The sequence below is a fragment of the Oncorhynchus clarkii genome, chromosome 25 (genome assembly GCF_045791955.1).
Source record: "Oncorhynchus clarkii lewisi isolate Uvic-CL-2024 chromosome 25, UVic_Ocla_1.0, whole genome shotgun sequence".
Classification (NCBI taxonomy): Eukaryota; Metazoa; Chordata; class Actinopteri; order Salmoniformes; family Salmonidae; genus Oncorhynchus; species Oncorhynchus clarkii.
The window spans coordinates 18942312-18960223 of NC_092171.1; positions in this window are offsets into that span (position 1 = coordinate 18942312).

Genomic DNA, 17912 nt, shown 5'->3' on the forward strand with positions numbered 1-17912 from the left:
TCAGGTCCTCGCTGATTTTTCAGTGCAATTATTATAATTATTTTGCAGGCCATCGAATAATTTGGCGTGTTTCACAATCTGACATAATGGTATTGTAGACTACCTTTTGGGCTTTACATTAGAGATGTGGATTTTTATCAGGTTCTAGGTCGATCATCAAACATTTTGAACAAAAAGCCATTTGGGAGCCAAATGAGTCGTCTCTTTTACCTGAACAGATCCAAATGTGCCGGCTCTCCGAAAAGACTCGGAATGCCCATCACGAATATAAAATCGTTGCCGTAATGCCACGTGCGTCCACTTATATCAGTAGGCCTACATTTGTAGCATAGTAAGCATTTCACTGTCTAAAGCTGTTGTTTACAAATCATTATAAAACTTCTGTTCGATCAAATAAGCCTCACTTAGCAAATTAGCCAAAACATAATGTGTTGACCAAAATTGACACTCTCTCATAGACCTCCTTACAAACAATCCCACTTGGTCTGTTTATTGCAGATTGTGGGCGGAGTTGAGCCTCTCGCTTCAACTCTTCCTCTGTGATGTAGCAGGTTAGGAGAGGGAGGTTAGGAACTGATGGTTTGTTTACATACCAGGTTAGGAGAATTAGCGTAGCAGGTTAGGATATTATAATTAACGTGGCATGTTAGGAGAATGAGGTTAAGGTTAGGAAAAGATTAAGAGTTAGGTTTAGCTAAAATGCTACAGTTGTCAACAACTGTTGTCCCTGACGCGATAACTAGATGGAGCTGTAGGCCTACTCCATCTAGCTACAACCTATGATACTGATGGTTTGTTGGGACAGATGGTTTGTTTACATTTCTATGGTCAACATCCATTGTGCTCTAGTTGCTGAAGTCCTAATAGAACAAACTATAAAAACAACAACATTTAAAGCTGCAATATGTAACCTTTTGGGTGATCTGACCAGATTCACATAGAAATGTGAGTTATAGATGTCATTCTCATTGAAAGCAAGTCTAAGAAGTGGTAGATCTGTTCTATGTGCGCTATTTCTATGCTTCCAATTCTTAAGTTTCATTTTTACTTTCGGTTTTGTACACCAGCTTCAAACAGCTGAAAATACAATATTTTTGGTTATGGACAATATATTTCACAGCGCTTTATATTGTACAATTATTCTCTGCACTATACTTGCTTGTTTTGTCACATAAACTGAAATTAGGCGAACTATTTGAATTATAGCAACCAGGTAATGCCGGAGCGATTTCCTCATAGTGCATCTTTAAACAGATATCCCACAGTTATTAAACCAGGCCTACATATTTCACCTTTTAGGTGACCTGTGAATGCAATTTCAAAGTTTACTGGAAAGGTGCTCACATGACTCGATGTGCATACTGTCCTGTTACCAGATAATAATGTCAACTGATTTATTAATTGTAGTTTGACTGTGTACTGTGCCATGTAGTCCTATAATGTGTGCCTGTCACCCGTCTCTGCAAAAGGCAGTGTTGTTCTACTGTCAGACATAATCTCGGCATCTCCAACCCTGTTTGTGTGGCCTGCTCCCTCTGTTCCAGACCTGTTTGTGGTTCCTCTCCTCTCCCAGGTCTGATTGTCCACTGAAAAAAATAGCTCAGTTGTGTGGACATTGTGGCTCTGTCAACAGCTGGACAGTTGCTTTTTGCTCAGCACAGCTGTCAGATGCAGGCGCAGGATCCTCTGCTACAGCAGCATGTGCCAAGTTCCACTGCGGTGGTGGAATTGTCTTTGTTGTGATTTGCTAGTCTGACAGATACATAGAGAATCACCTGTGTTAGCCTCCACGAATGCCTTCACACTTGTCTCTTAACATATACATGCAGATTCCAGAATGCCGAACAGTCCCTTTACAAGTCAGAACTTCATTTGTACTTACTCTGCTGGGGGTCCACTGAGTTCATCCTTATGCCGTTGGAAATTTGAGACAAAATAGCCACAGGAAAGTATTATTAAACAGACTTCAAAATGCTGGTCTCTGTGTGTGACTCTCACGGTCTGTTTGTTCATCACTTGATCCAGGCAAACGCACACAACGTAAATACATGCACCACATGTACACATAACCCAAGCTCTTGCAGGTGTTTACATGGTCTTGCACTTGTGCCTGGTGATAGAAATGTGTAAGAGCCCTCATGGTTGTGTATGCAATCATTCTCTTGATGAAAGACTACAATTACAACTTCTTAGTATTTTGATTTACCTGATTCACATCATTTGATGATAAATTAATAAGATTAATGAATAAGATTTATTTTTAATGCACATATTTGATTGAATCTCTACGATGGCTTTTCAGTCTGTGAGGGACACAGTTATGTATTTATGAAGTTGTTTCACCACAATGTCCTAGTATATGCCTACTGTGCAGAAAGCACAATATGTGTCTTGGGACAGTAGGGATATATTTAGGGGGGAAATATAGAATTAGATGGACTTCCTTATCTATTGAAGCCTGCAGGAAATTCTGGGAGCATTGTGTTGTAAGTTCTCTATTTCCTGTTTGACATTGTTCCTCACTCTCTCCCCCTCTCTTTCTCCCACCTGCAGTGTGAGTGATAGGGATTGTATTCCCCTCCGTAGCAGGACAACATCTCTTCATGGCATCACCAGTCTCCTAATCTCAGTTAGCCAGTCTCCATGCTGCACTTTGCCACCAGTGATTGACAGGGCTCATTCCCACATCCAAGGTAACACTGCCATACACAGGAAACAGACCGTTATCATTGGATTTCCAATTTCCCTTTTCTGAAATAGCTGCTCTTAACATTTTTGACCTGCCTGCAAGTTTAGTGTGATTTATATAGCTTGCATGAAGTTGGTGACGAAGAATAGTTTTTGTATAAATGGAGTACACTTATTTATTGCTATTTGCTGCATATACTGACTGACCTGTGCTGTAGGGGTCAGCAGCACTCTGTTTTCAGGATGATTTGACAGTTAGGCTTCATTGTACTGCACAGTGTAGAGCTGCTTAGTGTTTATAGTTCCCACGCCTCAGTCACTGTAAACATGTTTTTGATACACAGTACTGACCTTTTCTGTATTCCTCCTGTGTGGTTTAAATGGTTAACTTAATCTATATGTGGATGATACTGCTGCGAATGTATGCTACTGTTGATCTGGCTGTGTAAAAACTACAGTCAGTTTTATAGCTATGCAGGAATCCTTTGCTGATTTAAAACTTGTGCTTAATTAAATAAAGGTAAAATAAAAAATTAGATGGTTCTCAGATTGAAGTTTTCCCGCATATAAATACTTAGGCATGTGAATTGATGTGGATTTGATGTTTAAAAAACATACAGAAGAGCTGGTTAAGAATTTAAGATTTAAAGTTGGCTTTTTCTACAGAAACAAATCTTGCCTTTCTCTAAGCAGCAGGAAATGTAGCTGCCTGCTGCTGCTCTTATAAACCTTTGGATGCCATCTACCATAGTGCCCTTCATTTTGTTACCGGCGGCAGCTCCGATACTCATCAATGCATACTGTATCAAAAGGTTGACTGAACTTCACTAAAGACCCGTAGATCTCTTTGCTGTTGAAGTATAGACACCCGAGTTGCCTAACCCGTTCACAGGATTGGTTCTCTTGAGGTTCCTAGGATCTCCACCAAGCTAGGTAAATCTGCTTTTAGTTTTAATGCACCATGTTGCTGGAACAAAATTCAAAATACATTTCATCTTTCTATTCTGGTGCCGTTGTGGCAATTTAAAGTATTGATTGGGGATATATTTATTGATGAATGTAACTGTTTTTCTGGGTGATATGTGATGCATTATTTGTGCTTACCATGACTGTGCTTTTGTATTCTTATATGTATGTATATATACAGTATATATTTTGTGTTTAATATGTATTTTATATTGTATTATATAGGGCACATTTGGAAAAGAGACCCAGGTCTTAATATGTCTTCCCTGTCAAAATAAACGTGAAATAAAAATCATTAGTATTCCACAGCTCTGTATCAGCATCACCAGACATGAGAACTATGTCCTGACACAGATTTGAAGAAGTAATCTGCTTAGTAATGGTCTCTGAATGGATATCTGCAGGTCACCATAACAGAGTCTACAGTGCAGTAGTGTACAGGGCTCCATTCTCAGGGCTATCCAAGCTGTGGTCTGTGAAGCAGCTTTAGAAAATATATACAACAGTCAGCCAACCTAAATACATTTGAACCAATTCTTTACAATCTGTTAAAGAGTGAACACAGTAACGGAAGTTCACGTCTTAGACCGAATTGGAGCACAATAGAATATCTGTCAGAAAGGTGTTAAAAGATTACATATCGTAAAATGGAGATTAACGTGCCACTGGCATAGATAGGGTCAAATGGGGTAGAAAACAAGCTCTTTGAATATGTGGGGTACATTATTCTGAATAATCTATCAGTGAAAGCAACTGTTCCCTTCAAGCCTGTGCTATGTTGAGTATTTGCAGAGCACACCTCCATCAAATGAGATAGGTTACCATTACAGCTTTTTCTGGGACCCCCTGTAATGATGTTTTTGCGAATCCTCTTTCCGTTTGGGTCCAGTGGCATCCATCTTGTGTCTCTCTAACTAGAGGGGGTGAGTGGAGGAGTGTCGTAGTCAATAGCACTCCTCCAGGGGTGTTTGATCGTGGCAGAACTTTTCATGACCAAACCCAAGGTAGACTTTACACTTGAATAGTCAAAAATTCAAATTTAGTTCAGAATATTTAGAGCCAGACTAAATTGTCAGTTAGGGCCTATATCGGTATGTTACTCAGGCCCATTACATCCTGTGTATGGTTAGGCAGAGAGGTACCAGATGTTGTCAGTGCCAGAGTGGCTTAGTCTGCCTCTGCACTCTCACTGGAGACAGGATACAGCCCTTTCTCAGGTCACCTCCCTGGCTCCTTCAACAACGGGACTGATTCATGGGAATTAAGACCTTTGTGAATCTCCCCTGTTGCTCACATTCTTCACATGTCGCCAGTAATAGCAGAGATGGCAGAAATTATTCATAGTAAATCCCACACACTAGAGTATGATTCCTCCTTGTTTGTTGGCCCAGTTTAAGTAAAGTCCAAGTGTTGATTTGGGGGTCACCCGAGCTTGTGTGTATCTCCATTAAGCCTTGGCAGGGGTCCAAGAGGAGGGGGGTCCCCTAATCCCACTTTGCCCTCAAGAGAAAGCCACAGGGGTCTGTCCCCAAATACAATCCCCTAATCCAAAAAAACAGTCAAAAAACGAATAGTAAGGTTAATGTTCATCACTCTGCCTGCTGGATGGCCATAGGAGATTTAGGAGGTTGGTAAATGAATGCCTCATTTGCCTACATGCTCGGTCCATATCAAAGGTAGCTTCATCCTTAATGTATTAAGGCTGGTGGAGTTAGGTTTCAGATGGGAATATATTGGATCACTTGCTTAATATATCTACAAGCAGTTCGCTACACTCGCATTAACATCTGCTAACCATGTGTATGTGACAAATAAGATTTGATTTGATTTGATATGCTTAGTGAGGGATCATGAAAAACAACTCATCCATCATATTATACTGTACAGAATAAACTGTATCTGAACAAACGAAACAAAACCACAGTAGGCATAAAGTATCTCTGGACCGCAACATTGTCAATCCTCTGTCAGCACTTTGGGAGTGGAGGAGTGTCTTGCTCAGTGGGTCCTGGGGGCTGGTTCCCCTTGTGGGTGCGTCTCCCAGCTCAAGCCTAGCATATCCTAGAACATGACACTCTAGAGCGTCTCTCCTGTCAGACTCTGGGCCCATGAGTCAGCTGGATCTGCTGGAGCAATCCTCTCTTATCTGAGGGAAGTTGAATCTCTTCCCTCTGTCTGTCAGCACCTCTACGACCACAAGTCTAACAGTGTCTGTCTGCTGCACTAGTCATATTAAATGGTGTTGCGCTTGTCAGCTGATTTTGTGTGGTAAAGCCCATTGTGAAATGTAATGTAGTTCTTGCAACAACACCAAGGAAGGAACCAGTTTCATACATGTAAGCACCTATAGTCCTTACCTGTCAAATCAAATCAAATCAAATTTTATTTGTCACATACACATGGTTAGCAGATGTTAATGCGAGTGTAGCGAAATGCTTGTGCTTCTAGTTCCGACAATGCAGTAATAACCAACAAGTAATCTAACTAACAATTCCAAAACTACTGTCTTGTACACAGTGTAAGGGGATAAAGAATATGTACATAAGGATATATGAATGAGTGATGGTACAGAGCAGCATAGGCAAGATACAGTAGATGGTATCGAGTACAGTATATACATATGAGATGAGTATGTAAACAAAGTGGCATAGTTAAAGTGGCTAGTGATACATGTATTACATAAGGATACAGTCGATGATATAGAGTACAGTATATACGTATGCATATGAGATGAATAATGTAGGGTAAGTAACATTATATAAGGTAGCATTGTTTAAAGTGGCTAGTGATATATTTACATCATTTCCCATCAATTCCCATTATTAAAGTGGCTGGAGTTGAGTCAGTGTCAGTGTGTTGGCAGCAGCCACTCAATGTTAGTGGTGGCTGTTTAACAGTCTGATGGCCTTGAGATAGAAGCTGTTTTTCAGTCTCTCGGTCCCAGCTTTGATGCACCTGTACTGACCTCGCCTTCTGGATGATAGCGGGGTGAACAGGCAGTGGCTCGGGTGGTTGATGTCCTTGATGATCTTTATGGCCTTCCTGTGACATCGGGTGGTGTAGGTGACCTGGAGGGCAGGTAGTTTGCCCCCGGTGATGCGTTGTGCAGACCTCACTACCCTCTGGAGAGCCTTACGGTTGAGGGCGGAGCAGTTGCCGTACCAGGCGGTGATACAGCCCGCCAGGATGCTCTCGATTGTGCATCTGTAGAAGTTTGTGAGTGCTTTTGGTGACAAGCCAAATTTCTTCAGCCTCCTGAGGTTGAAGAGGCGCTGCTGCGCCTTCTTCACAATGCTGTCTGTGTGAGTGGACCAATTCAGTTTGTCTGTGATGTGTATGCCGAGGAACTTAAAACTTGCTACCCTCTCCACTACTGTTCCATCGATGTGGATAGGGGGGTGTTCCCTCTGCTGTTTCCTGAAGTCCACAATCATCTCCTTAGTTTTGTTGACGTTGAGTGTGAGGTTATTTTCCTGACACCACACTCCGAGGGCCCTCACCTCCTCCCTGTAGGCCGTCTCGTCGTTGTTGGTAATCAAGCCTACCACTGTTGTGTCGTCCGCAAACTTGATGATTGAGTTGGAGGCGTGCATGGCCACGCAGTCGTGGGTGAACAGGGAGTACAGGAGAGGGCTCAGAACGCACCCTTGTGGGGCCCCAGTGTTGAGGATCAGCGGGGAGGAGATGTTGTTGCCTACCCTCACCACCTGGGGGCGGCCCGTCAGGAAGTCCAGTACCCAGTTGCACAGGGCGGGGTCGAGACCCAGCGTCTCGAGCTTGATGACGAGCTTGGAGGGTACTATGGTGTCATCACCACAGCATTTGTCCCCATCATGCATGTTCCCTAACATGCATGCCTGACCATGTAATTCCATTAGATTTTTCCTATGTTGGGAAATCCAGATTGTTTGGTTTTATCCCTGTCTCCCAGTGGGTCAGATGTCCAGCTCTCTGGGATCCCCCAGGAATCCCCTATCCCACCCCTGACTGCCTGCCTGTCAGCTCTGGAGAGGAGAGGGACCCTGGTGGCAGGGGGATGTCTTCAGTCTTCCCCTTCCCTCTATGTACCTATGCAATATGTGTAGAATTGCAGGAAATTAGCTTAAAAATTCAGAATTACTATGGAAATGCTGTCGGCTATGGAGGAATAAACTGCCATGACTGGTGAAGTGCAGAAATGTTCCAACATTAAATCTCTGCAAAGATGAGCCTGGTTTAAATCTAAGAAACTCCATTAATAGTCTGATGTGCCTTGCCTATGCCTAGCTGACAATAAGCTACATTTCCTGGCCTATCCTTTTTTTTGCATTAGAGGAATTCTGGCCAATATCAAATCTACTGTCTAACCACACCACTTGCAAATTGCAGTGGTTTGACGTTCTATGCTTCCAATGATGTGAGGCTTCATGCTAGATAAATATAACATGTGCTGTTGAAGAACTGAACCCATGGTATGAATGAAACAATCTGCAGACATAGTTACAGTTAAAGGGCTTTTGTGTTCCTTACCTGTAATTAGGAGGTCAAGAAACCCCGGCAGAGTCCCTCTCACAATAGATTAGCTTCTCCTTTGTTGTCCTCTGTAAGTACAACATAGAACCGCTGTGGAATGGCATTGAGATCCAACCTCTGCTGGTCTGTGGGAAAACTAGGCTCTGCTTCCTGTTCTTTGAGAGAAAATGGCAGGAAACTTCCAGGGCCTTTTGATATTTGCTAAGTAAGTTTTGTACATAAGTGTTTACAGTGTGCATATGTCAGGGACATCTCTATCTATACCAAGAATCTTTGCCCTTTGGTGAACATAATTCAAGGGAAGTCAAACCCACATGGATATGAGTTATTACATGTTACTTATTGCTTGTAAATATTACGTAGAAGTACAATGTATGTTGCATTTCTCCAAGTTTGAGATGGCCCTTGAAAGGGGAAATGTTCCAGACCTTGTATGTGGCCAGAAAGACCACTGAAGGTAATACTATTTCCTCTCCCAGCGTTCAGTTCTGCTGTGGGATTCGAAGTGGGCAGTGGTCCTCAAAGGGTTGGTACCCAGGAATGTCAGAATGGAGATAGAATGTTCTTGACTTTCAGGAAAGGTCACCCATAATCTGCCCTCTCTTCGATGTATTCTGACAACGTACTATGTCAACCTCTCTTCTTCTTCTTTTTCCATCCTCTTTTCTCTTATTCATGCCTCTCTCGTATATCACACAGCCAACAGGGGGCGCTGTTAGCTCATCCTCCCCCAGTTTCAAGTTTTAATAGTCATACAGTATGTACAGGATACACATGGTATACACCTTCCAACGAAATGCTTACTTGCAGCTTCCTTCTCGACAATGCAACAACGAAAATAATTTCTAAAAGATGACAATATGAACATAAAGTAAATGGCTCAGTAGAATAGAATAAACATTTTAGCATAAGTATAGTACAGGAAGCCACAATTTATAGTCCAATATTTACACGTTTTGCGGGGCGATTGTTTAAATTGTGCAGTGTTTAGCAATAATTATAAGAGTCTAGTAGCAGCATTTGTGATGTGTGTGTGTAACATGAATGTACAGTATATGTGTGTGTGTGCTACATTTTCCAATGTCTACCATTACAACTCTCAAATCAGCTGTGGTATGGAAAAGCAGACTCAAACTTTTTCCATGTCAGCACTCTGTGGTTTTCTTTGTGTTGACAACCAACATTGTGCAATATTGATGATAGGGCATCACTCAGTGAGTACCAAATGGTCCAGTAGTCTTTGTAATGTTTACCAACACACAATCAGCCCTCACTCACAGATTGTTCGATTACTACACATTGATTTGACCCCCCCCCCCCATCTATCAGTGAAAGCTAGAAGGCCTCCCAGAGATGATCTCACAATGCTATTTACACCCCCAACCAGACGCGGTGATCATGGTGCCCCGGAGTGAAAATTTGATTAGGGAAATGAAATTAAGAGCAGTAAAAGTGCCATTCCACAGAGGTGGGTCGGGATAATGAAGCAGGGGAGGCTCTCTGGCTGGTAGGCTAATCAGGTCATTCCTGGTACAGGCCCCAGCCCCCAGAGCCCTGGTCCCCACAGATTGGATTATAACAGCCAGAGGTTGTGCTGTGCTCTGTATGAAGGTGTGATGGATGGGATTGATTGAAGTTTGGGTTTTATCATGTGATGATGGATGATTGTTATTAGGTTTTTGTTTCTGTTTGCAGAATCAGGCATCAATCAGGCATCAACCATCAACAACAACACGTAGGCCTGTTACAAAGGAGAGCTGGACTTTTTTCTGGTGTGCTTGGGCATGTTGTGTACTGTTAGCTAAAAGATTGATATAGCTTTTCAGTAAGAATGAACACATTAGCTTTGATATGGTGCAGATTTTCTGCCAACCCATTAGCCATCATTGTAAGTGTTAGATTAGTGTTTTTTTCTCTCCCATATCCTGTGGAACCAGGCTGTGGTGTGGTCAGTTGATCCTCAGTGGACACTAGTCTGGACCTTGGGGTTTGGGGTTACCCCAGTATTGGGGACCAGTAGCTCTTAAGTGCCCAGACTCTATTAGTGCCCTAATCACTTTCTCTTTAAAGCACTCTCAGGGTGACCTTCAATATCCTGCTGACCACAGAAGGTCAAGGGTCAGGGTTCAGCCAGAGTACACATTTGCATGCAGGTGGTTGGAGAGGGGATGATTGGCAAGGAACAATGTTTCTGGAGCGTGCCTCCCATCCTGCTTGTTGAGAGACAATGAACCCAACAGACTGTTTTTATCGTCAGTATGTGTGACCTCGCTCTTTGTTCCTCCTCAGCATTTTTAATGCACACTCTTTGTAATCAATGCACACGCAGGTCAGAGCACGTGTGACATATTTGTCTACGTCAGATGACCATAAAATGGAAAACAGGAGTCATTGGGTGTGAGAGGGGAAACAATTGAACATCAAGCTAGACAAAAAAAGGGATTTCAGAACTAGAAATGTCCGCCCCTCATTAAACAATTATTTTTTTATTTTATTTGATTAGGTTTTCACTTTGTCTTAAATGACCACTTACAGTGAGCTTTGACCATGTGGTTATGTAATGGAGATGGTCAGGGATGGTGACATGGCCTGTGCCTGATCCCTATGCTCTAATTGAGTGACCCCTGGGTCATGTTTTCACTCCTTTACCCCGCCAAGTAACCCTCATGGAGGTTTTGTAAGAGCTCTATCGATTGGTAATCCCTTATTATCAGGTCTTCTAAGAGCTGTTAGCGTGACAGCTCAATCAATTCTGGAAAACCAACTGGTCATCATGTAAAGATTCATCAGTGATCTAACAGAGCAATTGCTCTCTGTTTACTGTCCATGAGAATGTACACATTCATGTTGTACTGTATTCCTGTTGTACTAGCCCTTTTAGTGTCCTGTTTTGACTTTAGAACAGATGCATAAAGGTACTAAATACTAGAAAAAAACTCTCATATTTTAGTGTAGTGCGTTTATATTGCCTTTAGTAGATACATTTAGCAGTGTTGTAAAGTACTGAAGTAGAAAAACTTTGAAGTATTACTTAAGTAGTTTTTTTGGGGTATCTGTACTTTACTTTACTATTTATATTTTTGACAACTTTTACTTTTACTTCACTACATTCCTAAAGAAAGTCATGTACTTTTTACTCCTTACATTTACCTTTACACCCAAAAGTACAATTTGAATGCTTAGCAGGACAGGAAAATGGTCAAATTCATGCACTTATCAAGATAATATGTGGTCATCCCTACTGCTTCTGATCTGGCAGACTCACTAAACACACATGCATTGTTTGTAAATTATGTCTGAATATTGGAGTGGGCCTCTGGCTATCCATACATTTTAAAAACAAGAAAATGGTGCCATCTGCTTTGCTTAATATAAGGAATTTGAAATGATTTATACTTTTACTTTTGATACTTAAGTATATTTAGAACTAAATACTTTTAGACTTTTACTCAAGAAGTATTTTAATAATTTATTTTATTTTTTCTTACCCCTTTTTTGTGGTATCCAATTGGTAGTTACAGTCTTGTCTCATTGCTGCCAGTCCCATTACGGACTCGGGAGAGGCAAAGGTCAAGAGCCATGCGTCCTCCAAAACACAACCCAACCAAGCCGCACTGCTTCTTGACACAATGCCCACTTAACCCAGCCGCACAAATGTGTCGGAGGAAACACGAGACACTTGGCTACTGTGTCAGCGTGCACTGTGCCTGGCTTATGCACTAGTTTCTAGTGCACGATGGGACAAGGACATCGCTGCCAGCCAAACCCTCTACTACCCCGGACAACGCTGGGCCAATTGTGCATCACCCCATGGGTCACCCGGTCGTGGAAGGCTACAACAGAGCCTGGACTCAAACCCAGAATCTCTAGTGGCATAGCTAGCACTGTGATGCAATGCCTTAGACCACTGCGCCACTCAGGAGGCCTACATAAGTAGTATTTTGCTGGGTAACTTTCACTTTTACTTGAGTAACTTTCTATTATTAAAGTATCTATACTTTTACTCAAGTATGACAATAATCTTTTCACCACTGCATATTAGTAAAACGTGAGTAGGTTATTGAGTACACAAGTAGGTTATTGAGGACACATTATATTTTACAATAGCAACATGGAAGTATCACATACATCCAGGTTTTCAAACTGGTTATTTTATTTCCAAAGCCAATTGAAGTGTTTTGACTACAGAGGATATTTTCAAAACAGTTAAGAACTATGGTGGGGATTTATGAGTCAACTCGACTGCATTTTGCACTTAGTAAATGGAGCCCATATGGTTTTCATGTCATGCTTTGTTGTTTCCTGAGTCATCTGATAGATATGCCTTATGATTGCAAATAGTGCAGAGGATTTCATACTCTGATATGAATACGCTGTTGGCCTCTGTTTTGAAGTGTGTAGGCCTATTGGTACGCAGAGGGGTCCAGTCACATAAGGTTCTTATCAGACGCTGCTGCTGACTGAATTTCCATTCGTCCAATTCTTCATACAGGCCTATACTTAAGCAATAATGTCCAAGGGGGTGTGGTGTATGGCCAATATAACACGGCTAAGGGATGTTCTTATGCACAACGCAATGTGGAGTGCCTGGATACAGTCCTTAGCCGTGGTATATTGGCCATGTACCACAGAGGTGCCTTATTGCTATTATAAACTGGTTACCAATGTAATTAGAGCAGTAAAAATTTATGTTTTGTCATACCCGTGGTATACGGTCTGATATATCACGTCTGTAAGCCAATCAGCATTCAGCGCTCGAACCACCCAGTTTATAATTCCCAGTTTATAATTCCATTTATACTATCTTAACTGCCTTTGCCTTTCCTAGAAGAGAGCACATTTTTTACGGCTCTAACCTTTCACCCAGTTAGAGAGGGCTTTCTTGGAATCTGGACCAGAGTGCCACTGAAGGCGCTCAGCCCAAAATGTATATGTTCTGCCGAGACCTCTCTTTGTTGGGTGTGCACGTGTTCTCACAACATGATCAAACTGAACATGCAGGGAAAGGGAACTCATCTACCACCTGTGTCTCACTTTCAACACACAGACAGCACTTCTCGAGTGAGTGTAGTGGCTCTCCCAAGAACAGAATGTACTGACTAACACTGCCGTCATGGTGTGTATTTGTATAGCACCCTGGTAGCCACTGACACCTCACAATGCTAGAGCATATGAAAAAGGGCAGGTCTGTTTTGGTAACTGTAATGCTGTGCTCCAAATGTTAAAGCTACAGTCTGTGATCTGGGAATCTGTACAGTGGTCTTTACAATTCTTGATATACACACTGATTCTTGAAGAATATACTGTAACTTATAAATCTCTCATGCGCTTACCCTATTATATTACTCTGTTGTTCAACAAGACTTTTAACAAACAATATCTTCATGTGGCATGTGGACATCACTCTCAGTCCTTGCATCTGGAGTGCTGTCTGAGCCCCATCTCTCAGCTGTTCACCAAAACAAGTGGCAGGGATGCCTTGTCGTTGTTTTTCGTCGCTTTAAGACCGTGTTTACATACTGTACAAGACTGGTTAGTGTGCCATGTAGATCTTAGTATTCCTGCCAACCCCGGTACTCTGGGCATCTATTTAACGGCTGATTAATGGACCTACAGTACGACACCTACATTTAACCTATTACATAACCTTGAGTATGCTGTTGAAGTTAATGGTTCAGGTCACAAGACAGAGTGATCTAAGCTGGAACTCCATTAAACCTGCACTGCAGGACTGTCAGGATGTGCATTCACATAAGAAAATACATGGTTTCTGTACCAAAAATGACAACAATATGTGACTGACAGAACATGTTCAGTGGATGAAACTAATATAGATTTTTTTTGTGAAAACGTGCTTTTCCTCCATGCAGTTTGACTTTGTTGTGCATTGTGGGTTTGATTGAATGAAGTCCAAAGGCACTCTAATGGACCTGTGAGCTGACTATTTCCTGGAATAATAGAAATAAAGAATACCTCACATTTCTCTCCTTTCCTACAGAATGGTCAAGACCAGGGCTCTCCAAGCCTGTCCCTGGAGTGCCCCCCTCCTGTAGGTTTTCAATCCAACCCCAATTGTAACTAACCTGATTCACCTTATCAATTAGCTAATTATTAGAATCAGGTGCACTGCATCACGGTTGGAGCGAAAACCTACAGGGCGGTAGCTCTCCAGGAACAGGGTTGGAGAGCCCTGGTCTAGACCATTGACAACTACTTGTATATCTGCATATGGCCAAGTTATATAAAAGTGTGCTAGGGTAAAAAAAGTTTATGAGCTTTGGCACATGACCAGGAAACATACTCTTGAGGAATTCATAAACCTTTAGGCATTGGGGTGTCTTTATATATTGAAAATCAGGAGAGAAAAATTGATTATTTCTAACCCAACCCACTATCCTTTAACAGCACATGATCTACATAGTTGGAATAGATTTTGAATAAGCAGCCTTTACCATTAGAATGAAACACGTGAGACACAATCACATACTCATACTGAATTGGAAAGAACCAGGGTGTCTTGGTAAGAATTCAAGTTAAATGCTATTTAGTTCAGTTGATTAAAAAAGCAAAAGCATTAAAAATCCCTGCTCCATCAACAACAAAGGTAAATAGACTTCATATAGAAATAGAAAGGATATAGTATATACAATGCATTGAGCAATGCAATAATCTTATTTCCACACAGGGTAAGTATTTGCATGACTCATCTATAACAAAACCCGTTTTTAAAGTCAGACCAGAAACAGGTAATGGTTAAATATTCTGCTTTTTATTCATATTTTCTTCAATCAGCCAGCCTCTGTCTTCATAGTAGGAAGCCCTAGGAGTAACGTTATCTGCTTTGTAATCAAAGTATACATTAAAGCTGCAATATGTAGCTTTTTGGGTGACCCAACCAAATTCACATAGATTCACATTCATTATAGATATGTCATTCTCCTTGAAAGAAAGTCTAAGAAGCGGTAGATCTTTTCTATGTGCGCAATTTCTATGCTTCCCGATCTTAAGTTGAGTTTTTGCGTCTTGTACTTTAGGTTTTGGACACCAGCTTCAAACAGCTGAAAATACAATATTGTTGGTTAATGAAAAGATATTTCACAGTAGCTTAGATGGTACAATGATTCTCTAAACTATACTGTACATTGCTTACTTTGTCACCTAAACTAAAAATAGGTGAACTGAAAAATAAGGGTAGGGTTGTAATGAATCGAAGGACCATGAATGTAATAAGAAATCTTAGGTGCTGGCTTATTAAGGCCGGGAGCAATCACTACAGAATGTCTGGTCAGTACAAGGATGAGGTGGATATCCAGGTTAAGGTGAATTTAATGGAAGAAGATGTCCACATTCACACACACATCTGACCACTCACAGTTCAGATAACTGAGAATCATGTCCAGTGAGAACTGACATTAACTATGTGGTCCAGAAAGGAAAGAGGATATTTTTTTTTAAATATGAATGACATGGCTATATAAGCTAGCACAGGTAAGTATATAACAGAAAGGGCTATACACTACAGGAGGTATCAGGCCTAGTCACATGGCAATAGACTAAACAGCTTATTAGACTTGTATACTGTACATAAAATTCAGGCAAATGTGCTCAAATAGACATTACAGTAATGTTGAAATGTATACATGTATATAATTACAATGAGCATGAGTGATATACAGTACCAGTCAAAAGTTTGGAAACCCCTATTCATTCAATGGTTTTTCTTTATTTGTCAAAACTATGAAATAGCATATGGAATCATGTAGTAACCAAAAAAGTGTTAAACAAATCAAAATATATTTTATATTTGAGATTCTTCAAAGTAGCCACCCTTTGCCTTGATGACAACTTTGCACATTCTTGGCATTCTCTCAACCAGCTTATCTTGGAATTCTTTTCCAACGTTCTTGAAGGAGTTCCCACATATACTGAGCACTTGTTGTCTGCGTTTCCTTCACTCTGCGGTTCAACTCATCCCAAACCATCTCAATCGGGTTGAGGTCGGGTGATTAAGGCTAGGTAATCTGATGCAGCACTCCATCACTCTCATTCTTCGTCAAATAGCCCATACAAAGCCTGAAGGTGTTTTTGGGTCATTGTCCTGTTGAAAAACAAATGATAGTCCCACGAAGCGCAATCCAGATGGGATGGCGTAATGCTGCAGAATGCTGTGTTTATTAAGCCATGTTTATTAAGTGTGCCTTGAATTCTAAATAAATCACTGACAGTGTCACCAGAAAATCACCCCCACACCATCACACCTCCTTCTCCATGCTTCACGGTGTGAATGGACTAAACATCCGTTCACCCACACCGCGTTTCACAAAGGCACAGAGGTTGGAAACAAAAATCTCCAATTTGGACTCCAGACCAAAGGACAAATTTCCACCGGTCTAAAGTCCATTGCTCTTGTTTCTTGGCCCAAGGAAGTCTCTTCTTATTATTGATGTCCTTTAGTAGTGGTTTCTTTGCAGCAATTTGACCATGAATGCCTGATTCATATAGTCTCCTCTGAACAGCTGATGTTGAGATGTGTCTGTTACTTGAACTCTGTGAAGCATTTATTTGGGCTGCAAATTCTGAGGCTGGTAACTCTAATGAACTTATCCTCTGCAGCAGAGGTAACTCTGGGTCTTCCTTTCCTGTGGCGGTCCTCATGAGAGCTAGTTTCATCATAGCGCTTGATGGTTTTTGTGATTGCGCTCGAAAGAAACTTTAAAGTCAAATCAAATCAAATGTATTTATATAGCCCTTCGTACATCAGCTGATATCTCAAAGTGCTGTACAGAAACCCAGCCTAAAACCCCAAACAGCAAGCAATGCAGGTGTAAAAGATCTTGAAATTTTCCATATTGACTGATCTTCATGTCTTAAAGTAATGATGGACAATCATTTCTCTTTGCTTATATGAGCTGTTCTTGCCATAATATGGACTTGGTATTTTATCAAATAGGGCTATCTTCTGTATACCACCCCTACCTTGTCATAACCCAACTGACTGGATCAAACGCATTATGAAGGAAAACATTTCCACAAATTAACCTTTAACAAGGATCACCTGTTAATTGAAATGCATTCCAGGTGACTACCTCATGAAGCTGGTTGATAGAATGCCAGTGTGTGCAAAGCTGTCATCAAGGCAAAGGGTGGCTACTTTGAAGAATCTCAAATATAAAATATATTTTGATTTGCTTAACACTTTTTAGGTTACTACATGATTCCATATGTGTTATTTCAAAGTGTTGATGTCTTCACTATTATTTGACAATCTAGAAAATAGTAAAAATACAGAAAAACCCTAGAATGAGTAGGTGTGTCCAAACTTTTGACTGGTACTGTGTGTTGAATAGAAAATAGCCTAGCACCATAAATGAGCAATGGTATTAAATGGCTAATCACTAACAGTCATTCTTCAGGAAACAGCAGAGGGAGCACCCCCCTATCCACATCGATGGGACCGCAGTGGAGAAGGTGGAAAGCTTCAAGTTCCTCGGCGTACACATCACTGACAAATTGAAATGGTCCACCCACACAGACAGTGCGGTGAAGAAGGCGCAACAGCGCCTCTTCAACTTTGGGAGGCTGAAGAAATTTGGCTTGGCACCTAAAACCCTCACACATTTTACAGATGCACAATTGAGAGCATCCTGTCGGGATGTATCACTGCCTGGTACGGCAACTGCACCGCCCGCAACCACAGGGCTCTGCAGAGGATGGTGTGGTCTGCCCAACACATCACCGTGGGCAAA